Genomic DNA, 11,572 nt, shown 5'->3' on the forward strand with positions numbered 1-11,572 from the left:
TTTTCTTCCCATTCTTCGTGCTAAATTCTGATCTTAAGGGCTAATATAACCTGTAATTGTCGCTGCCTTCCTCAGCTGAGTGGCAGTTTTCCACGTAGGTAGAGGGCAGTGTAACATATGGCTCAAAGTCTACTGCCAGATAAGACGTTTTACAAGAAATCAGTACTGCAGCGAACGCAGCGTCAACTGCTGCCGCTTGATCCAGCTGGATGACTGACAGCACTAGATTTCAAGAAAGCAGACGTCAATAAACTCAGAGAATGGGTAGGGAAGATCTCATAAGAGGCAAATCTAAGGGAAAAACAAATTATGGAGAGCTGTCAGTTCCTTCAATAAATGCTAATAAAAAAACCAAGTGCAACTCGTGCCATTTTAGAGGAAAGTAAGGAAATTCAGCAGAAGTCAGCTAATTCACAACCTTTTAATTGACCACAAGCATGAGTGAGATCTGTAAAGTAGAAACTAGGTCAGCTGGTTGACAACCCAGCACAATACTCCATTTGTGAGGGGGTTGGGATGTATATACAGTTCATAAAGACAAAACTCGCAATAAACTTTACAGGTAAGGTGAAAGAGAAAAACAAAGCAAAGTTTGCACCACTGCTCAAAGATGGGAGATGCTATCAGCAGAGGATGTTAAGGAAGCTAAAGAGTGTAATGTCCTTTTTTCTCCCTTTTTCACCAATCTTTACCAAAAAGATCAACAGCAAGCAGCAATGCAATTGTTATCAGGAAAAGGGTAAAATTTCAGCCCAAAATATGCAAAACCTGCTTAGAGAGTAACCAGCTAAGTTAGAAGTTTTCCATTTGCCTGAGCCTGATCAACTTTTAGGAGTCTTAAAGGGAGGTTGAAGTAATGGCCACAGTTGTCATATCACTTGAATTTATTTATTTTATTTATTTTTTCGCAAAGCCTTTAGCAGTACTTCCTATAATATCCTCATGAACAGGCTAGTGAACTGTGATCTAAATAAAACTGCTGTGGGAAGGGCCAGGAGGTCAAATCTGGTTGGATAATTGTATACACAGGGTAATTCCATTGTAACCTATCAAAATACATGTGTTCTGCAAGGAATTCTGTGGGCCTTGGTCCCATATCAAGTTTTATTTGATGTTTTCATTGAAGACATAGCAGATGGAATATGAAGTATGACTACTAAACTTGCAGATGGAGCAAGGAAGAACTGCAGATGTTGTAGATGCTAAAAGATCAGAATTTAAAATTATCTTCATATATTTAGAGAAGTCATCTAAAGCAGATGGAATGCAATAGTGCAAAATACCATGCTTACACAGAAACACTCATCTGTGCTTGCATAATTGTCCAAGTATCAGTTCATAATAGAAGAATGCAGGCACTATGGTGGAACAAGCTGAACGTGAATGGCAAAGCCCTCACATTGCGATGTCTGAAGAGTCTTTAACTACTAAAAGTCCATATGATCTGATCCTCACTGATAAAGATTGACCTGGAAGACTGTTTCATACACTGCACTTCAAGAAAGATATGAACTAGTTAACAAGAGGCCAGAGGATATCAGCAAAAATGGACAGAGGTCCAGAAAACATGAGGGAAGATTGCAAGAAATGTGGGGTTTTTCTTTCTGAAGAAGTAACAACCAAGAAGAAGGACAGTAATAGTCTTCAAATAAAAAGCTGTTGCAAAGAAAAAGGAAATAATGTGTTCTTGGTGGGAAGATCAGGAAGAATAAAGCATAAAGAAGCATAAACAAAATGGCTTGGGAGGATGGATGTTGGACAAAACTTCAATATCAACGATAAGATACTTTAGCTTGAGGTGATGCGATTGTACCTTGGTCTTTGGATAGAAAGGTGGAGTTAATGACTCCTCCAGATCCCCTTCGGTGAAAGCCTGTCTCTTAGTGAGTCTATGACTGTTAATATCTGTGTGGTCTTGTATTGGGAGAAGTCCCTTGTGGTAGGTTCTGCAGCTGAGAGCCGAACACAGGAACTGAACACAGGAAGCCTGTGCTCAGCTCCAGGTCTCAGAGAAGTCTTCTCCAAGATCACCGACCAACCTCATCTCTCCTTGCTATAAGCCTTTCCTCTTTTCCTTATCATCTCTGTAGGCTGTTATTGAGCAAGCCACATTCCATTTTTCCCCTAATCCATCTAGATGCCAGTTTTACATCTCATCTTCTTACCATCATAACCCATTTTCCCTCTTGAAAGCCCCTGAAAACTTCTTTGTCACTTCTGCCTTCCAGTCTTGCAATTCTTTAGTCCCAGAAGACAACAGTCTCGGGACTTGGACAGTCCTGCTGCACTCAGCTCCTGTGCTGCGTGGCAGAGCAGTCTGCAACCAGCAACATCCTGCTCAGTCCTGTCAGGGTATGCTCACTGTCAACAGCATCTGACTGTAAATTCCTACCAAGTTTCTACTAAGCACGTTCAACATGTCATTGTCAAGAGCCAGATGTGAACACTTTGAACCAGAATGGGCAGAAAAAGTATATCACTGACTCCGACATAATACTTCACTTAGGATTCAAGTCTTAGATCCGGAGCCCAGAGATACAAAACCTTCTTCACGAAAAGGAACAACAGTAAAAAGACTGTTAAGAGTCTTTAAAATGACTGAGTTCCTAGCCCTGTTTTCAGCAAATAGTCAACTATTTCTGTTGACACTGAAAATATAGTGTAAGAGCATCCACACTGAGTCAAAACAAAGGTTCATCTAACCCTAGAGCTTGCTTCAAGTAGTGGCCAAGAACAGATGCTGATAGAATAATAAACAGAGAAAGCATAGTGTTATACTTCTCCCAAACACACACACAGGCTCTAGCAATTTGTAGGTCAGGGACTTGACTACAACAACAAAACCGACTAAAATCAGGAGCTCAGAAAGATCAAGGCTTAAATGTTAAAATCTGGCTACATTATTAACTGAAAATAAGGTCTCATGGGACCTGGGCAATGTCCCATGGTCAATGGTACGTGCTGGACAGACTTTACTGTTGACATTGCTACGCTATAACCTTCAGTACAACCTAAGTGGATGATGCAGTGAGCAAGTAGTGATCCCAGGAGACCGCATTAAGGCAATGGTATAGCACAACTGTACTGTTTCCAGATATCACATTCTTCTTTCTTAAAGCGAGAGATACTGAAAATTGTCTAATGAGCCTGCCTCTGGTTTCGGTCACACTTCAAGAACCGTTTTTAAAAACAACCCAATTACGAGAAAGCCCTAAGCACATATTTGGAAATAAATCCTCTTTGAGAATAGTAACATTATGCATCAGAACTTATTTTGTCATAAAACCAGAAACAAGCTGCAAAACATATATGCTGAAAAATAATACTGACTTAAGTCTCATCATGTGTGGCTCGCAGCCATCAGAGACTGATATATTGGCACAAATCATGGCAGGTATGATTTTTTTGACCCAGGAAAGAGCACTGGGATGAGTAAAATGAGATTTGAATTCTGTTACCTTTGGGAGAGGTCTCCAGGGACTGTGCAAAAGGGACTGTGAAGCCATGCTATCAGCTTCAGCATGGATTGCAGTGGAAGTCAGGAAATACACAGGTGAGGATTTTAGACAGCAGTACATACAGATAGGAATAGTCTCAGAGAAGAAACATGCCTGTTTAGGATACATGCAGAGTTGTTTAGAAACCTTACATATGCCACCATATATTTTTGAGCACATTGGCACTGACTAGTTGAGTTAAGATCTCCAAAGAACACATAACGCATATATGTACACACACTGAGGCAGGAACCACTTTCAGTAACCAAATAATTCTGTCACCAGACAGCCTAAAACTATTCAAAAGCACCATTTCTATCCAAGACCAACAGATTTGAAATATTTTTGGAATCTCTAGGCAAATTAATTTTCAGGATATGACAACTCAAAAAGTCTTTAAGAAACTCTCCAAGCAGATGATCTCATTTTTTTTAGCCATCATCTCTCTTAAACACCTTGACCGGTTTCCTTCAACTCTTCCAAAAAATCTGTCACAAAGTAAGATTATGCCTGTGAAGTTATAGGTGTAAAGGGCTAATTTTGGCAAAGTGAGGAATAGGAATAAAATCAAGTTCATAATGGAAACTTAAGGACATCTGCAATTTACTGACTGTTCAGTGTGATCTATATAATGCATGATCTTTCTGTTACAGCAAAAAAATAAAGTGCTTTTATTATCACCAAGGGAAAAGACCACTTCCTCCGTATGAAGTCCTACCTATGAGACAAAAAGACCTGGCAGGTCATGCAAGTATTTTTGCTTCCTCCCACTAAAATGTTTATAGGATCCAGATTCATTTCCTAAGGTCTGGCTTGAGGATTTGTGCAGAGCATTACACCATGTTGGCAGTGCAGAAAGATGACAATTTCTGACTGCAGATGTGTCTCTACCACAGACCTTATGAAAATCGCAGCATGGCATTGACATACCCAACTAGCTTTAAGTCAGCCCGCTAAGGTACTGCTAAGACCATGGCAATGCCATCACAAAATACAGCACAACTGCAAAACCCACTATAAAAGCAGAGTACAGCAAATGGTCAGATATTTTTTGCAGGCCGTCCTGAACACTGTCTTCCTGGGATAATATTGCTAGTTGGACCCAAGCTATCTAGTTTAGTGTGAATTCAGGTTTGTCAGAGCTCTAAATCATCTGAAGGTCCAGTAGTATGGGTAGTTAAATGAGAATATTCTGGGTGATTATAAAGTCTGCCTCTAGATAATTCCTCGCCAATAGCTCCTACAATTCACGTTGATGACCAGTTTGGGAAAATAAAGTGCACACAGAGTTTTTACTGAGATCTGGAAATTTTCTGGGTTGTGCAATGGTTAAGGAAAAACTCCTCTAGGGACCTTACACAAGCCTTCTCAGATTCCTGTGGCAGTTAGAGGTCCTTTCTAGGGGCTTGTAAAGCTCGATCTAATAAAAATATCTGTTGGGAAAGGGCTATATAGGCTGCAGATCAGAGAGCACATTTCCACCCAATGTGCAATCGAGCTGTAATCTGCTAGTGCAGTGTTCTGCTACTCCTCCCAGAAATAGCCTATCATCCTCAAAGTTACTTTAGGTCTGCTAAACCCCATCCCACTCCTGACCTGCACCCATGCCACTTATTTCTGATTGTCAAATGGCCTCTCAACACAACCACCTCACCTGAGGACAGCATAGTTCAGCCCGAAAGCTCTTCCTGTTGACCTCTCCAGTACTGTTTAGAAATGCAGAGAAAAAAAAATGATTCAGTGGACCAAATTAAAGTCATTCTAAAAGCTGCCAAACGAATTCATCTCCAGGAACTATTCATTTCAGCTGGTGCTCAGACCAGCAAGGAGATCTGAAAAACTAGTCCTGATCCTACATGACAGGGAATGACAGTCAGAAATACGACAACTAAACAGCAGTGGAGAAGGTAAAGGGTGAGCAGAGGAGAGCTGTAAGCCATCATACATACCCAAACCCAAGATGTGCTCAAACTTAAGCCATTAGATGCCATCTTCCCAAATTGTGCTCCCTGGTAGAGTAATCTCAGTCCGCTTAAAACAACTTCTGTCAAAAACATGGGCTACAATATGGGACTAAATATGTCAGTGAACCAAAGCACAGCCTTCAAAAGACATTGGTCATTTTGGAAAAAAGGTTAAAACTGTCAAGAATGCCTACCAAACTGAGAGCCTTGAACATGGAACCTCTTGCACTCAGACTGTTCAGCTGCGACTCCAACTTCAGCCTAAGCACTGACCACCGGGGAGCATCTCATTCCAGATGATTTTCCTGCTCACTCAACAAAGGAGAAATGTTCAGTTACTCTTCAAAAATTTATGTTCAAGTGACTTGTCAGTGATACATGAGCTTGGAAATGCCATGACTATTCATCTAGGCCTTTCTACACACAAGACTTCAGTTGTGGTGACATTACGGCATGGGAAATTTCAGTTCAAGCTGCTGAAGCCTGGCAAAATTATAAACAATCGGAAACAAGGCCTTCTAATGGAAACTGTTAGACAGCATTAGCTATTGGGCCACTGTCATCTTCACAGCCAGAGAGTGATTTAATCTGTCAGTTATGTGAGCACGGGGAGTGATGAATAGGTCTTTGTATTCATTCACAGCAAGTACATACCCAGAATGACATACGATGTGAGGTTTTTTTTGTCTGATAGTCCACTGGATCTAAAAAGAGCTGGGAGTTTGCACAACACATCTATCCAAAGCAGTGCCACAGAAGATACCATCTGCGTTCAGAAAGAGGGATTCCCAAGGTGACTGACTTGTGTCCTTCCTCCCCAACTTGACTTGTCCATTCTTACCTACGCAACTTGAAAGCCCCATGAAAACAGTTGACCAGTTTTTCCTCTCAGTTTTAGCCATCGCTGATGGCCACACTTACAATTACAGGGGCCCAAATGCAGTTTGCGCGTGGCTGCCAGCACAAGGTAGCACAGCCACAGGGCTCCTCTGCAGAGCCACGCCGCTTAGACCTTCCAGGGCCATGCTAGCAGCCTAGACTTTTTGGGTGACCACACCTGCTGGCAGAACAGGGAGCAGAGCAGGGGCACAGGGTTGCCCAAGTCAAATGAGCCCTTTGCAGAATGGCTTCTCCACACTTCATCGGTGAGCACAGGTTTTTGACTCCTTTTGTTGCTGCAGCAGCACAAAAGGACTGGAACAGGACCAGCAGCTCAGGTCATGGTTCTACCTGGTGTAAGTGAGAGCAGAGTATGCTCTATCATATGTTCAAAAAGAGCCTTTGAATAAAGCTGATTACAGCTCTGCCAAGCTCTGGTGAACATAGTGGTCCACTCTTCCCTGGCAGCTGCCTGGGCTGGAATATAATCCCCTGTGGAACAGATCCACAGGAGGACAAGAGTGAGGTTTGCCATCCGGTCAAGGTCATTTATTAGCTTGGCTTTTCTAATCCTTGGGAAGCCAGTGCAACTAGTCCTAAGCCAAACTCCTTCTTCATTACCATAGACACAAACGCTAATGCACACCAATTTGAGCAAAATGAGATGATTGTAAAGCTTCCAAGGATATTTCCAAATGCCAGCCAAAAACTCTCTGGAAAGTCTCAGTTTGAGACAAATTACTATATGCTACCCTACAATCCCTCCTCCCAGGACAGGTACAGCTTCTGAATTCATCTGTGTTGTAACTGGTGTGAAAAACTGGAGTCTATCACTGGCCGCACTTCAACACACCCCATTTCATTTTGGCACCACCTCAAAAGATGATTTCTACCATTCAGATGAATATAGCCTATTTATTTTTCTTTTACTCTTGTGATCAGTTATTTCTTAGCACTTAGTGTGGACAAGTGGACAAGGTGCTCAGACTTTGTTAGCTCAGTCAGACCCTAAACAACACGAATGATGTTTTTCCTCTCTCTTTTTGCTTCCTGAGCAAAACAGAAGACATACATACTCCTGATTCTTAAGGAAGAGGCACAGCAGAGAAGAGATATGTGTGGGTGACTGGGGATGGTGATTTAGGATTTGGAAGGGAAAGGGCACGGCTGCCTCCATCAGATCTGTGCTGGAAAATTGAGCTATTATGGCCATAGCATGAAGGCTTGACTCCTTGCTGTGCTGCTGGGGTGTCCTGCCCCAGCAGAGCACGATGCTACCAGTGGGCCACAAGTAGAGAAAGTGGGGAAATCTTTCCCTGTCCCAGTTTTCTGCAGGTCAGACCTAAGTTTCTGGAGAGCACCTTTCCTCCATCCTCGATGAGCAGCTGGACCTAGGGCCCCATCAGTCTCTACTTTGGAGTATCATGGAAAGTTTTAATGATTTTGTCCATCACTACCATAAAGCAAACCATTCCCTCAGGCACGGGGCTGTCAGGGCTGGATCCTAACTTTTATCTTATCCGGCCACTGCAAAAGAAACTGTTGAAGTGCTAGCAAGCCATGAACTACAAGTAGGCACTTAAATCCACCCTTATTCAATGAAATGACAAGAACGAAGTGCTTAGAGCTAAGTGTGTGCTTAAGCGCTTCACTGACAGGCATAAGCCTTGAACTGAGGTTGTTGTCAGAGGATCGGAGATAAGGGGAGGAGGGAAAGTTCACCTACTTCTGAAGGCCCAGGAAGGGGTCTACTGTCCAATGTCAGTGAAGCCAGCTACATTTGGGAACTATCAGACCAGAGGCAAAGTTAGACTAGGACACTGCACAGAGGTAGCGTTTGCCATTTAAACATTGCAGAGAAAGACCATGCAGTACCGTACTCTTAAAGATGCAAGTCACTTCAGGTGGTTAATAGGTTAATTGAACAACCATCGACCCAGATAATTAGAGAGAAGGAACCAGCTTCTCGGGGTGTTCTCTCATTTTGATAGACAGCTCCCAGAAGTCATGCATGACTTTCATAAGGTGAGATAATAAGCTGTCAGTTGTAGGAAGCCTAGAGTGAACCACACAGAAAATCAACACAGTCTGAAAATAAGAAACATGTCAAACTGCAGAAACAGTTTCTTTCTTTAAAAATAAAATAAGGGAGTGATTTGAACAAGCAAACTTTGGCTTATGAGTAATATTCTAGCTATCAACAAAATAGGAGGGAAGTATTTATTTGTGTGATTCCCGAGCGTTTTGATAGGAAACACGCTGAAATTAACTCTTGATATTAGTTTGCCCAGTGTCATCCCTTACTTTCCAGGCTGCATTACTTCATCCTCAGCTCCTCTTCTTCCCTGTACGCATCAAGTTAGAGAGAACAAGGAGCAGAAAGGAAGATCACAGGACAGTGAGGTGGGAGGAAATCATAGAGGAACAACACATAATACTTAACAGAATCATAGAACAGTTTGAGTTGGAAGGGACCTCAAAGATCATCTAGTTCCAACCCCCCTTCCACAGGCAGGGATACCTTCCACTAGATCAGGTTGCTCAAAGCCTCATCCAACTCAGCCTTGAACACTTCTAGGGACGGGGCATCCACAGCTTCTCTGGGCAACCTCTTCCTGTTCCTCACCACCCTTAGAGTGAAAAATGTCTTCCTCAAATCTAATCTAAATCTCCCCTCTTTCAGTTTAAAGCCATTGCCCCTTGTCCTATCACTGCATGTCCTTGTAAAAAGTCTCTCTCCAGCTTTCTTTTAGGCTCCCCTGTATGTCAAATCCCATATATCATATACATATTTTGACTCTCAATAAATACACTTAACTCATGTATTCACTTACATAAGTGACAGTGAAGACTTAGATGGTCTTCAAGTCCTGTGAGCACAGGATGTAATCTCGACCAGAAAACCCATGAGAAAACTCGTGTAACCCGTGGCTATTGCCAGGGCAGCACATGGGCTGTGGGGACAAGATGGGATGTGGTCCCGTGGGTGGGCTTGGCTCGGTGGGGCTCATGGCCAGGCAGGGCTGTGGGCAGCTGGAGCCCGGCCCTGCTGCAGCATCACTGGGGCAGGGACAGACAGCCTCATGGGGCTGCCATGGCATCTGAGCCATGGGCAGGATGAGCAGGGAGCCAGGCGGGCACACTGGGGCCCCTTGGTGCTGCTGGGGCCCTGGCAGCCATGGCTCAAACGCCAAAGATAGCCCCAGCCCTGTGTGAAGACACATGAATCAGAGACAGGTTGTGCAGATGTAGCTACCTCCAGCTGCTCTGGGGGGAATCCAGCAATGCTGGTAAAGGCAGGATGTAAACTCCGTTATCCTGATCCATAAGGTGGAGTTGCCCCAAGCAAGATAGACACTGTTAGCCACGAACAGCACCAGTACCTCCATTCCTAGCAGCGGGGAAGAAAAAGTTTTTCATGGCCAAGAGCCTCAGCAGAAGAAAGGATCATCTTGAGTCAAGCTCTGTCATCCTCCGCTGCTCCGCTCTTATCCCCCTCTGGGATTGCCCACGACAGCACTTCCCAAGACAGGGAAAGGAGTTTGGAAAACAGAGGCTGTCGCTGCCTTCTCGGCACGTTATTTGCCTTGAGGAGGACTGACACCTGGGTTTGCTCAGGTGGAATATTCTGCAAGAGATCTTCATTTACTACTACTTTTTTTCTTTCAGCAGAGAGTCAAAAAATTGTCAGCAAGCAACAGCTTGGGTTGCTGGACTTTAGTGGCTTTTATTTTTCTCCCCTTGGTGATTCATGCCAACTGTTACTTCATGCATACGAAACACACGACTTTCAGTCTTTCCTCACTGGTGTGAAGTAAGAGTTTGGCACGTGTTGAAAACAACAAGCAGAAATTAACTTGCTCTCTCCCATCTTTAATGTCAATACCCACCAGTAATTATTTGGAGCATTAAACACATAGTCATCCTGCCGTCACCTTAATTCTCCACATTAAAAAGGGATTATATAACAAATTAGCCTGATTTAGTCTATCTTCCAGGGACTTATCCAGTGGTTCACTCTTCTTTATTAAATTAGCAGTCAAAGAAGCTTTTGGCTTTCAGACATGCTATGAAAACCTTCCCAAGTTGAGACCACCAGTGCTAGGAATTGCCAAAGTGCTTACCGCTCTGGAAACACCTCTTTGGTATTTGCAGAGCCTGAACTCCAGATGACCCAAAATGTGCGGGTAGACACTTGTAATCTGATCTTCGGGCATTTGCCTTCCAGTTTAGAAAAAACAATCCCTCAATTTACCGAGATCACAGAGTCTTCAGACTCTTTCCTGTGCTCATTTAAATATAACCCAGAGTTCAGATTTGGGGTATGTGACAATGGAGCCTCTGCTAATACTCTCTCTCTGGTGATGGCTTAGAGGGAAGCAGCAGTTGCAAAGTACAGTTAGATGCCTTTCCACCAGTTGTGCAAGAACATCTCCATTGCCCTCAGTGGCGGTGATGTCTGCTGACCAGAAGGGTAAGTTGCAAAGACACAGGGTGTCTTATTTCTCCTCAGCTGACTGTACGCTGGAGAACTAACGCTTCTTTCATACAGAATTACACAGAATGAAGTCTGCTGATCGCTAGTCATCTGAAGGCCTGATGCAATGCCCACTGAAGCCAAAGGCTGTTTTTCTTCTGCCTTTATAGGCTTTGGATCATCGCCTTATTGAAAACACTAAACCTTTGAGGATTTCACGCTTTAGGGTCAAACCCCCTTACTTTCTGCATTCTTTGCTTTTAACTGTAACAAGTCTGTATCACCACCATAATGCTAGATTTGAAGGCAAATTGATCTGTGAATCAGTACAGAAAACAATTATGTACTCCTGTTTTTTCCCTTTCCTTTCTTCAACTTCTCCCTTGAAAGTATAAACCAAACTGCTCCAGATAGACCCTTCTTATACTCATCGGAATTGCAACTCCATGTTTTACTGTGCTAGAATGAGATAAATATATTAACACGATCAACGGATAACTTCAGCTGAGATTTACTAATATTAGATATTATTGCTTGATTTTAAGCAATAATTCCCAGGTTTCTTACAAAAAAAAAAAAGTTTCTTGTCTATTTTAAAGCAAAATGCCTGATGAAAAAAACCAAACAAAAAAAGAAAATTATATTCTGGTTTTTTCAAGACAAGGTAGTAAGTCTGACCTCCTGTACACATGTTCTCATTAGTCCGAGCTGCATGCCTTTGCAGCTGATCCTGAATTGCTTGTGAAAGGTGTCAT

The sequence above is a fragment of the Tauraco erythrolophus genome, chromosome 2 (genome assembly GCF_009769465.1).
Source record: "Tauraco erythrolophus isolate bTauEry1 chromosome 2, bTauEry1.pri, whole genome shotgun sequence".
NCBI classification, from domain to species: Eukaryota; Metazoa; Chordata; class Aves; order Musophagiformes; family Musophagidae; genus Tauraco; species Tauraco erythrolophus.